The 12,839-nt window shown below is 37.6% G+C and overlaps 2 long non-coding RNA genes across 5 annotated transcripts; both read left to right on the forward strand.

Moving 5' to 3' along the window:
- The first annotated feature begins 3,604 nt into the window (after positions 1-3,604).
- Positions 3,605-5,011, forward strand: LOC139866130 (uncharacterized). Its single transcript, XR_011765272.1, has 5 exons — positions 3,605-3,683; positions 3,831-3,944; positions 4,066-4,178; positions 4,441-4,533; positions 4,856-5,011. It is a non-coding gene; the product is annotated as an uncharacterized lncRNA (long non-coding RNA).
- Positions 5,012-10,043: 5,032 nt separating this feature from the next.
- On the forward strand, positions 10,044-12,676 carry LOC139866129 (uncharacterized). Of its 4 annotated transcripts, none has more exons than XR_011765271.1 (5): positions 10,044-10,326; positions 10,415-10,759; positions 10,831-10,937; positions 11,010-11,128; positions 11,783-12,676. It is a non-coding gene; the product is annotated as an uncharacterized lncRNA (long non-coding RNA). The 4 variants fall into 4 exon arrangements; XR_011765269.1 differs by having other exon boundaries at positions 10,415-10,704; positions 10,794-10,937; XR_011765268.1 differs by having other exon boundaries at positions 10,415-10,704; positions 10,794-11,128.
- The last annotated feature ends 163 nt before the right edge of the window (positions 12,677-12,839 follow it).

Below are 12,839 nucleotides of genomic sequence, written 5' to 3' on the forward strand. Positions count from 1 at the left end.
TCAGTTTGTATAGAGGTCGTGGCGACTGAACGAAGTCAGCCTTTATTTCAAACTCTATTCTTGATTGAAACTTACTTTACACTTTTTGATTAATGATGAATGATGATGATACTTAAGACCTAATTTACATACTTTTAAACCTTTGGGAACGATTTACTAACTTAGTAACTTTTGACTTAGGTTGAGGACCTTCCGGACCAACTACTTGCTTACTTTCCCGAATCGACTTTACTACCTTTCACTATGAGTTATAGCATCCCTTTTTACTTAAACTATTTTGGGAACTGAGAATACATGCGCATTTTACGTTTTACATACTAGGCGCGAGTACTTAAACTTTATATATGTGTGGGTTATACAACGACATAAACTTTCCCCTTAGCTCGGTAACATTTAGTCATTGGTCTTTGAACCGGTGAATGCGAATCTTAGATATGGATCCATAGGGTTTGACATCCCCACTCGGGCTAGTAGCGCTAGCATTTAACGGGTGTTTAATACTTCGTAAACTTATGCACTCGCCAAGTGTACTTTTAGGGGGTGTTATTTACGTTAAGTTAGTTACCAAGTGCCCACGGTTATACATATACTTTTCATACTGTTTTGAAACACTGAAATCTCGTGGCCTACCTTACATTACTGTTATACTTAAACTATAGCTCACCAACCTTTGTGTTGACGTTTTTAAGCATGTTTTTCTCAGGTGCTTAAGGTTTGTTTGCTTCCGCTGTTGTAGTCTTGCTGTAGACACCCGCTGCTTGTGTTAGAGATGTCTTCGCATGAAACGTTTATCTTGCATTCACAAACTTTATTATTTTTGAACAACGTATTCGTAACGACCATTGGGTCACGTACTATTATTAATTGCTTCTATTCATAGAAGCATACTTTCGTTGTAAAACATTTTATGTTGGTTAAGACATCACCTTTCCTTATGAATGCAAACTTCTTTTGAAATAGCATATAGTGTTTGACCTTGTAATGATCCTATTGTTGATGATCCGTACACGTTGATTTTGTACGGGGCGTCACAAATGGTGCTTATGGGTCGAACTTGACTTGTTTTAGTGGTTAAGTGCAATTTGGGTCAAGTTGCACTTATGGGTTGATTTTGTAAGGTCAAGTACAATTAGTGTTAGTTTGTGCTTGTTTGAATGGGTCGGAATTACCACCCATAGTGGTAATTGGTAAAGTCCATTTTAGGGGTCTAAATGGGTGGGTGGTTATGAGCTAGGAACCCTTGGTTAAGGGTGTTGGTGTAAATTCTCGTTTAAAGAATGTGTATTTATGTGTATTGTACATATATGTGTATTATAGGTAAAGGTTTGCTCGGTTGCGTTTGGAGGCGATTTACATACATGACTTGTGCGGACATTTTAAGGTGAGTGAAATAATTATATGTTTATGTATGTAATGTATTTACTTGAGTAGCATGGGATGTGAAGTGTCGACGTGTTAAGACACCACATTTCACGTGACGAGTGAAGTGTCGACGTGTTAAGATACCACTCAGGGGAATATGAGGGGTGAAGTGTCGAAGTGTTAAGACACCACTCCAAAAAGTAAGATGGGCAAAGTGTCGACGTGTTAAGACATCACCCGTGGGGTTAGTGATACGACGTGTTAAGTACGCTAACGGATGTTATGAACACCGATGGTCTTTCGCGAGCACCATTCCCTTGTACGATTGGTTAACCATGGTTGTGTGAGTTTTGTATTAGCATATTAAATTGTAAACTATATGCTATTGGTGATGCTAGCTTATTGTGAATTGCGGATATTTAGTTTATGCATTGTGATTGTATAGTTGTTGAATTGCTAGCTCGTATGCGGTATTTGTGTAAGTGTTTGCAAATAAGTAGATTATATATGTATATGTATAATTATTGCATTCACTAAGTTTTATGCTTAACCCTCTCGTTGTTTACCTTTTTATAGGTATCGTTGATGCGGAGTTACCTAGTTGCTAGACTAGGGTTAATAGACGTTGCTTAAGCTTGGAGGTTTAGCTTTTGGTTACTTGAACGCGGGTTGGGGATTTGGTAGTCCCCAGGTATCGGGTTGGGTTGTAGAGTCCTAATCCGTCTGAATATATAAATGGGTCGAATTAGTCACGTCTTGTATTCATGGGTCGTTGGAGTCCCGAGGGTCGTAATATACTTTCGTCGATTAAAACCCGGCTATTTAATATTTGAAAATCGTTGCTTTTGGTGTGGGGTTAACGAAACTCGGTTTGGGGTGAAAAAGGTACGTCATGTTTAAAATGGGCTGAATCTATTTTCCAGATTTAAAGCGCGTCTCACTTTGGCCTGCGCGCCACGCAAATGGCCTGTTGCTGGTGGTCTGCCTAGTTGTCAATTTTTGAATTTGTTTTACGCTTTAGTGTGCGCCGCGCACCCATATGCGCGCTGCGCATATGGTCAGACAGGCTACTGTTTTATATATATATATAAAAAACGTGCGTTTTCTCGTGTTACGTTTTGAGGTCGTTTCAAGAGCCCCGATCTCTCTTCTCTCTTACACTAATAACAAAGTGCTTAATGCATGATATCTCCATTCAAAAATCAATCTTAGCCATCCATTATGATATGATGATTTAATCTCATCCATCCATCACCCCATAATCTCTAAATCACGTGATAAGTATACAATACAGACTTAAAATCTCCTGATTACCCTTCTACACACAAAATCACACGGGTATGCAGACGGCAATTAGGGGTTCCATACTTCCATCCATCTCTCTAAAATCAATTCGGGATCTGCTCTCTAAGATGAAATCGGGATCATATAGATCGTGAATCAATCAGAGTGAATCAGAAATCGATTCACGTGATATATCAAAATCTCCTCTGATCCATCGATCTCAAATTGCAATCCGGCTAATTAAGCTACGACCTACATATTTCGTCATAAATTGGTAACCTTTACCAATTCAGATCAACCGGAAACACAAATCAGATAACCACATTAATACGTTCTACTTGATATTGATATTCAGTTAAGATATTAAGATTTTCTGTCTTATTCAATCATCTTTTTTTTTTTTATCTATTTGTCAACCATATTAGTGACTGAGTTATTATTAAATATACGTCGCTGATAATTGTTCACTGGATAACTCAATTGAGGTTGTTAATGGGTTTAACAATTGTAGCTTCTGTGAATAAATAAAACAGTGTGATATGATGTGCGCCAGGTGTTTGATAAAATGCCTGATCGAACTTTATAAATAATATTTCCCATGAATTGTTTTTTGACTGTTGTAAATTTATGAGAGAAGTTGTAAAGGAATTGTCGTGAATCCAGGATAGAACGAAGATGACAAATTCAATGAATGTATTGTGTCAAAAACCAAAAGGATTAAGAAAAATATATGCAGTCAACTCTAGAGTTAAGGGTCTAGAGAGGCTCTTATTGAATCTTTTGAGAACTAACTGATGAGTTTAGAGGGGTTAAGATTGGTAACTTTAACCACTTGATGTGAATGAACGTAGTAAATCATAAGATAGATTATGTAACCAATTAAAATTATAATAGAATAAAATGCAGCCTATATTTATTAAACAGTTATATATCATACTCACATCTATGTTACTGTTTGCAGGACATCGCCCATTACCTAATGTGAGCTGTGATTGTCAAACGTGCTAGGTGTTCAGTTTTGAATGATAATACCATTTGTAAGTAATGTATTCTCTCACTGTGATATAACAATATGACGTCTAATATTATTTAATATATGTATTTTGCGCATTCCGATTTATATAATATAATCAATTTTATAATCAATTAATATCAAAGTCGCTTATTATTGAACACTAATTCAGGTTTGTCTTCGTCATCACCGGTCACACCACAACTTCAACAATTAAAAGAAAAAATGTTATATAGTTCTATAAGATCAGAACAACATTATAGCATTTCGACCAAATAGATACAAGGTAATGTTTGGATTTGATACATTGTTTACTCACCAATGTCTGTGTGACTGGAACTAATTCTAAAGCACACGAACGTTTAAATTCTAGACTAATGTTGGCTATTATTTTGATTATTATGCAGGTTCAATTCACTATGTAGTTCATAGATGTTTAGCATGCCTTCCGTAACAGCTGTAAGAAAGAATGATGATGATGACCTTCTTAACTCTGAAATTCAACATATGAGTATGATTGGTAATTCGTCATATATACTCTCTATTATGTTTTATTGCTGCTTTACAATGTGTCAATCAACAACCATTGCATAAATCTTTGAAGTGGCTATACTTTTTTTCAATTTAAAATTCAGTTTATATTTATATGTTAGTTGTACTAATATTTAATACACCGAACAGTACCACTCTAAAATGGGAACTCTGTTTTTTTATCTCAGCTCAATAACAATAACACAATCTGTTGAGCTATTTGATGATATTTCATGTCTTCGATATTACAGTACTTATTCATGAAAACCCGGGTACATGCTTGATTCGGTACAATAATTTGTAAAGGGTAAATTGAAACGATACCATTACGAGATCTTAACGATGTAAGTTGTTGACCAATTTTTTTGTTGAAGAATTTTTCTTAGTTAAGAATTACAGTTCTCATCGGTTTAACATTCATATTTTAGCTTATTGATTTTAGCTTGATGTTCGATAACGATAACGTTATTAATATTGATGTTTTGCTCACCGAATATCTTCTGTACTTCATCAGATAACTGATGCTAATTAAAACTATGGTCCACCTCAGTAAATTTTCACAACCCATGTTTATTGTCAAATTTGATAGTTGTATTCAACATATATGTACTCGTGGTCTTTATTACTAATGAGTATGTTAGCTAACAATGTTGATTTACCTTGCAGCGGGCTGTATCACCGTAGATTCAATCCTCACGCCAGCTTGAATTGTTCTACACAGTAAGCATCATAGGTTGAAAATGATAGTGATTGGACTTTAGATCAGGAACGTAGCGGTATGGATGATACATTGGCCACGTCTTGGAAGAAACTGATCAAAATGAGAATAATCACTTGTACAGTATAATAGAGAAACTAATGTGAACTTTTTATTTGATAAATATAATCCAGGAAAAAACTGATCATCAAACAACCCAAAGGAATGTTTAAATATTAGGAAAACAAGGTAACTTATTAAAGAAATAAATCCACCAGAATAGGAAAAGATTTCTTCCAGAATTTTCTGCCTCTTGATTTTCCTTTGCTGTCCTGGAAAGTCACATTCAATATTTAAGGTCCAACTGACCATCTTCCAGCTGGTAATGCTCTAAAAATTCTTGCAGGCCCAATACCTTCTTGGGCCGACGCTGGTAAACCTTGGCCCACCTTTGATCTGCACCTTTACTAGACGATCCTGCATCATTCCCTCCTTCGTCGGAAAGACTCGTCCACGAGTCTAAGTCATCGTCACGTTCATCAATATACGGGGACAAATCAGCAACATTGAAAGTGGCCGACACATTGTAATGGCCTGGTAGCTCAATCTTATATGCATTATCATTAACACGGGCTAACACCCGAAAGGGACCATCCGCCCGAGGTTTTAACTTTCCGAAACGTCCTGCAGGAAACCGCTCTTTGCGAAGATGGATCCATACAAGATCCCCAACATTATAAACAACTTTTTTCCGATGTTTGTCCACACGAGATTTATATGCATTATTTTGGCGGATTATTTTATCACGCACCTGCTCATGCAAATTCTTTACATTAGCCGCATGTTCTAAACCTTCTGTACTTGGTACATCACGCACCGGCTCAGGATGAAAGTCAAGTGGGGTAGCCGGATTCATGCCATACACAATCTCAAACGGACTTTTCCCCGTAGTACGATTAGTGGACCGATTGTACGCAAATTCTGCCTGGGGTAATACGAGATCCCATTGCTTCGGATGGTCTCCAACTAAACTTCTCAAAAGATTACCCAAGCTACGATTAACAACCTCCGTTTGACCATCCGTTTGCGGGTGATGTGAGCTACTAAATTGCAACTTTGACCCAACTCGCGCCCATAATGTTCGCCAAAAGTGACTTACAAATTTTACATCTCGATCCGACGTCAAAGTCTTCGGTATACCATGTAAACGAACAATCTCCGAGAAATAAAGCCGAGCAATCTGACTTGCATCAAATGTTTTTACACAAGCAATAAAATGGGCCATCTTGGAAAACCTGTCAACAACTACCATCACGGAATCCTTTTGTCGTTGAGTACGGGGCAGACCGAGAACAAAGTCGAGACTAATATCTTCCCATGGTCGGAGAGGTACTGGTAACGGCATGTACAAGCCCGAATTGTTACTTTGTGTTTTTGCAATATGACAAACACGACATCGGGCGACTACTCGGTTAACATCGCGCTCCATATGCGGCCAATAAAAATTAGGCTTGAGAAGTAGAAAAGTTTTGTTCATGCCAAAGTGGCCCCCCAGACTTCCTGCATGCCCTTCAAGAATCACCATTTCTCTAACAGATCCACTTGGAACACAAATTCTAGTCCCCTTGAACAAATACCCATTATTAATATTAAACAGTGGGTGAGAACCCTTAGTACATGTTACCCATAAATCTTTAAAGTCACGATCTGTTGCATACATAGACTTCCAAGAGTCAAAACCGCAAACCTGGATACGCATAGTGGAAATCAATGAATAGCGCCTACTAAGGGCGTCTGCGACTTGATTTTGAGCTCCCGCTTTGTGCTGAATAACGAATGAATATGCTTGTAATGATTCTACCCATTTCGCGTGTCTAGCGCTTAATTTATGTTGCCCCTGTATGTATTTTAAAGCTTCATGATCAGAGTAAAGGACAAACTCAGCGGGTAATAAGTAATGCCTCCACACTTCAAGGCATCTAACAATAGCATAAAATTCGCGATCGTAAGTTGAATATCGTCGTCGGGCATCATTTAGTTTCTCACTAAAGAAAGCAACAGGTCGCTTATTTTGGCTTAAAACCCCTCCAATCCCAACTCCGGATGCATCACATTCAACATGAAAAACTTCCTCGAAATTGGGTAATGCGAGCACGGGTGCTTGAGTTACCTTATCTTTTAAATCATTAAAAGCTGCTGTAGCCGCATCGTTCCATGTATATCTCCCACCTTTCATGCATTCTGTAACAGGAGCAATTATAGTACTAAAGTTCTTTATGAAACGTCGGTAAAAAGAAGCTAACCCGTGAAAACTGCGTATATCGTGGAGGGTTGTCGGGATTGGCCAATTCAGAATAGCCTCAATCTTGCCTTCATCCATGCGTATACCCTTGCCCGACACAACGTACCCGAGGAATCTCACTTCTGATGTCAGGAAGTGACATTTTTTACCATTTGCATAAAGTTTCTGATCCCTCAATGTGTTAAATACTTGCTTAAGATGAGACAAGTGCTGCTCGGTTGAGGAACTATATATGAGGATATCGTCAAAGTACACAACAACGAATTTTCCAATAAAAGGCTTGAAGACCTGATTCATCAACCTCATAAACGTACTTGGTGCGTTGGATAACCCAAATGGCATAACCATCCATTCATATAACCCGTCCCGAGTCTTAAAAGCCGTCTTCCACTCATCTCCTGGTCGCATTCTTATTTGGTGGTAGCCACTCCTCAAGTCAATTTTAGAAAACACAATAGCGCCGTGTAACTGATCCAATAAGTCATCGAACCTAGGAATTGGAAAACGGTACTTAATAGTAATCTTGTTAACCGCTCTACTGTCGATACACATCCTAAAAGCTCCACCTTGTTTAGGAACCAGAAGTGCCGGAACGGCACAAGGACTCATACTTTCTCGAATTAACCCTTTCGCCAATAACTCAGAAACTTGCTTTTGTAGTTCTTCGTATTCCGCCGGGTTCATCCTATATGCAGGTTTATTCGGTATTGACGAACCTGGGATCAAGTCAATGCAATGTTGCACATCGCGCATTATCGGCAATCCAGGAGGAATTTCTTCGGGTATAACATCTGCAAATTGCCGTAGGAGTGGCTTAACTTGGTCAGACACCTTATCTGCAACTTCATTTATTTCTGCAACAACCAATGCAAAAATCAAAGGTGCTAATTTGACCGTGTGCTCAAACTCGGATCGACTTAAAAATAATGTATCTGCTTCTGGTGGTTGTTTCCGATGATCCCAGGGGACCAGTGTTACCTGCACACCATCTTTACAAAAAGTGTAAGTGTTTTTAAAACCATCATGTTTCGTTCGTCGATCAAATTGCCATGGTCGACCTAAAAGAAGGTGACACGCATCCATGGGAATAACTTCACACCATACTTCATCTTTGTATTTTTTCCCGATTGAGAATTTAACAAGACACCTTTTCGTCACCTTTATGCGGTTTCCTTTCTTTAACCAAGTCAACTGATATGGTTCAGGATGATCTTCTGCCTTTAGACCCAACTTTTCCACCATCTCATTTGACACCACGTTCTCACAACTCCCACCATCAATAATCATATTACATACCTTTCCCTCGGCGGTGACCCGAGTTCGAAAAATATTATTTCGTAACCAAGCATGTTCATCAGTTGTAGGTACGGGGATAGCATTCAAAGCTCGATGCACGACTAACGCTTCTCCTTGATCCGGGTAGACTAACTCCTCCTGATCTAGTTTCGTGTCCCCTTCATCTTCTTCTGTATCATACTTTGGTTCGTCATGATCGTCCTGCGTGGTAAAGGTGCGTTGGTTTGGGCAGTCACGTGAGTAATGACCCATTCCATTACACTTAAAACATCGAGGAGCCCGGATGTTATTACCATTATTATTGGGACCAACACTAGACGATGGTTGTTCTCGTTTTCCTTTATCTAACGTTACTGGACCAGCCTTGTTAACTGGTGGAAATCGTGAAAAAGGAGCTCGAGTTTTGCCTCTGATTAACTGTTTCTCAACTTTTAAAGCTAGCTTACAAACATCATTAAACGACCAAAATGGTTGTAAAGTTACCACGTTCGAAATTTCGGGATTTAAGGCTCCCAAAAATCTTGCAATCAACTGCTCTTCTTCTTCATTTGAATCACACCGAATACGTAGCTTATCGAACTCCCTAATCAATTCTTCAACACTTAAGGACTTTTGTTGAAGTGCATGGTACTCCAAGAATGCTTCCTGTCGATAGTTTCCTGGTAGAAATTTGTTTTTTAACAACTTCTTCATCTTTTCCTACGTCTCGATTTTTGATTTCCCCGCTAAAGCTCGATTCTTTTTAACATTATCCCACCACAAAGAAGCATGCTTTCTCAACTTTATTGCGACTAACTTGACCTTCAAGTGCTCGGGAACGTCACGCAAGTCAAAGATGCGTTCCACCGTACTTAGCCAGTCAAGAAAATCATCTGGTTGCAAGACACCCGTAAACTCAGGAATCTCAATCTTTACTCCCAAGTTCCGTAGGGGATCATCACGATTACCCCTTTGGAATCCTCTCGGCGCATTGGCGAAAGGATTCGTATCAGACAGATCACTGGAGCGATCAGAATCACTCCCCACAAAGTCATGATCACGATTAAACTCTAGTTCAGCAATTCTTCTATTCAACCGATCAATTTCAGCATCCCTTGGATCATCTTCGTTGCCTCGATGGGCATTTCTACGAAGTGGTACTCGATGGTAACCTCCACGTTGCATTCTTTCGGTTGCAACCTGCGCTCGTGATACCAAATAATCACTTGTACAGTATAATAGAGAAACTAATGTGAACTTTTTATTTGATAAATATAATCCAGGAAAAAACTGATCATCAAACAACCCAAAGGAATGTTTAAATATTAGGAAAACAAGGTAACTTATTAAAGAAATAAATCCACCAGAATAGGAAAAGATTTCTTCCAGAATTTTCTGCCTCTTGATTTTCCTTTGCTGTCCTGGAAAGTCACATTCAATATTTAAGGTCCAACTGACCATCTTCCAGCTGGTAATGCTCTAAAAATTCTTGCAGGCCCAATACCTTCTTGGGCCGACGCTGGTAAACCTTGGCCCACCTTTGATCTGCACCTTTACTAGACGATCCTGCATCAGAGAATACCTGGCCGCGTTAATCATTTTAATTGAAAAGATTGAAAGTGTTAGTAGATTTAATAACCCAAGGGGCATGCCAAATTTTCTGATTAGGGAGTATTAGGTTTCCTTTTTTTTTGTTCATCTGATATGAAGAGTTTGACCAGTTTATGTGAGGTGATTCTGTAGCCACTTCCTTTGAATTCTCTTGATCATGATGATGATGATATTGATCATAGCCAAAGTATGAACCAATCAATCCAATTATTCGCTACTCTTTCTCCTTCTCAGTGTCCAATTCCTAATAAGGTATTATACAAATACTCCATAGTATTTATGATCAAGTTTTGATTATATCGTTTATGAAAGTGAGATTTATTAAACTAATAAAATTTAGATTCAGGTGGCTAATCTAATGGTGAAAAGGGGATTCTTTGAAGCTGTAATGGTGGTTAAATTGGTTTTGGAGTTACTTTTAAGCAGGCTTGGTAGTTACCCTTTTTGTTGCTGGTTCTCTTTGTTTTTCTAAAGAATTGCCATACATAAACAAATTCCAATAATTTCTTTGGATAAAAGGGAAAAAACTGAGCAGACATGGTTATAAAACATAGTTTATTAACACCAATCATGCTCAGATTTATGCTCCTCAAGACTCTCTGCATTTTGGGTTTCTAAGATCGTTTACTGGTAGGTTTGGTGGATCAATATTTGATGTTGAATAATAGTCATTTGAAAATCACGGGTTAGTATTTCTTATATTTTGTTTTGATTTTCAGGTTTAACGAATCTGATGAACGATTACCGTTCTTCTAGGTTTTAAAAATCGATTCTTTGATTTGGGGTAAAGATTAGGGTTTGAGCGATAAACCTTCAACAGTCGCCATCACTAATGTGGCTTATCGTTTTATTTTCTTCATCAGGTAACTTCATATTTGTTTGATTTTTTGTTGTGATATGGTGGTTTTTTGCTGTGAAATGGTGAATTTTTACAGGTTGTATGAAGGATTAATGACTGAATTTTTACTCATAATCTCTGAACTTCAATTTTTCCTGCCGTCGTTCTTCTTCAAGCCTTTCATCGGCAGAACCAGACACCATCGCCGTAAAACAGGTATAATTACCAATTATATTGTAGGGTTAGGTACTTTATTATTGTTACTGCTGTTAGGAACGTTATATTGTGATTAGGTTTATGAAAAACTGGAATTTTTTTAATAAGCTTTAGATTATTTAATTGAACTGGTTTATGAAAAAGTCGAATTTTTTCAATAAGCTTTAGAATATTCAATTGAACACTTACTATTGAAAGTTTGGCTGGTATCTTTGATTGAATTAATGGAAACTTTTATAGCTGGTCATACGACTTTGCTAATGGGTAGTCGTTATTCCATCAAGTATTACCAGTAATTTCGCGAAGCAAAAGAGAAGATATAGTTTGCTCCGCTCTTAATTCGTCCTACTTATGGCGTGAATTTCCTTCAGGTCATTGAAACCTTTGTTTATTTTTTTGCATGGCTTCGGAACAATGTTACTCATTATGGTGATATGAAGTGTATAATTTTCCATGTTACACAATTAAGGGGTTTTATTTTTCATGTTACACAGTTTTCGCACATTAAATTGAATTACTCCGTAAATGTTAGTACAATGCGTATCCTTTCACCAAATGGTAGTTGGGAATGGTGCAGGGAACCTACAGGGCGAGCTAATGTAGAATACCAACATTTTTTAGTTGAGATTACACTTTGTCACAATTTGTCTTCAGGAACAAGAGAAATGGATTTGGACTATAAGTCAAGGTGGACTTTTCAAGACCAAGATGTTAACGCTTTTATTTGATAATCAAGTTTTAAGTGATACTTCAATCAGGTCAGAAACACTTCTCAACAATCTTAATTTCAGAAAATAAGAATTTTTGCTTGGAGAGCAAAGCGTAATAGACTGGCGGTTCAAGCTGAACTTGCCAAATAGGACTGTATTTTAATTTAGTGAGATGCCTCATGTGTGATGATGATGATGTGAAAACGATATAACACTCTCTAACTTTTTGCTATTATGGATGTTTGGAATCGGTTATTCAAGTGGTAAGTTTTAGGTGGGAAAAACTTTGCCAAGCGGCCAAATGGATTGCTGGTTACTTCATGTGGAAGAACAAAAATGAAGTGGTATTTAGCAAGACCCGGTTGAGCGGTTCAACATTACTAAGTGAGATTTAAATTAAGAGTTATGAGTTAGTCAAGAATCGTTCGAAGAAAAATGAATTTTGAATGGCTCGGATGGTTAACAAATTGCATTTCATTCGACAGAGTGCAAATTGACAAAATGGGCATCGGGTACTGATCATATAACTGGGTTTCGAGAAACACTCACACGGGTTGTAATGAATTTGTAATTATCTGTGAGTATAGGTATAACTGTGCATATATGGAAAACTTAGATTCCATTATTATGGTTGCATTTTGTAGATGTTTGTAAATTTAGTTGTTATAATAATATATTTTTCTTGGCCTTTTAAAAACTTTAGTTGTATAATCCCGCGAATTCGCGGGGTTAGAAACCTTCAATCGTCGCCTCCTGTGGCTTATTATTTGTTTTTCTCCTTCAGGTAACTTCATCTTTGTTTTATTTTTTGCTATGATATGGTGGTTTTGTCTTTTAAGTAATGTTTGATGATTTTGTCGCAAAATTGTGGCTATACTTGCATGATATTATTTGGGTTGTATTTTTATTTGTGTGTGTGAGAGTTAGATTCAACTGAAGACGTTTAAGATTTTTTTGATCAGTTGTATATTCTGAGCAAGGTTTACAGTTTTCTACCACAA

Source organism: Rutidosis leptorrhynchoides, chromosome 9, assembly GCF_046630445.1.
Source record: "Rutidosis leptorrhynchoides isolate AG116_Rl617_1_P2 chromosome 9, CSIRO_AGI_Rlap_v1, whole genome shotgun sequence".
NCBI classification, from domain to species: domain Eukaryota; kingdom Viridiplantae; phylum Streptophyta; class Magnoliopsida; order Asterales; family Asteraceae; genus Rutidosis; species Rutidosis leptorrhynchoides.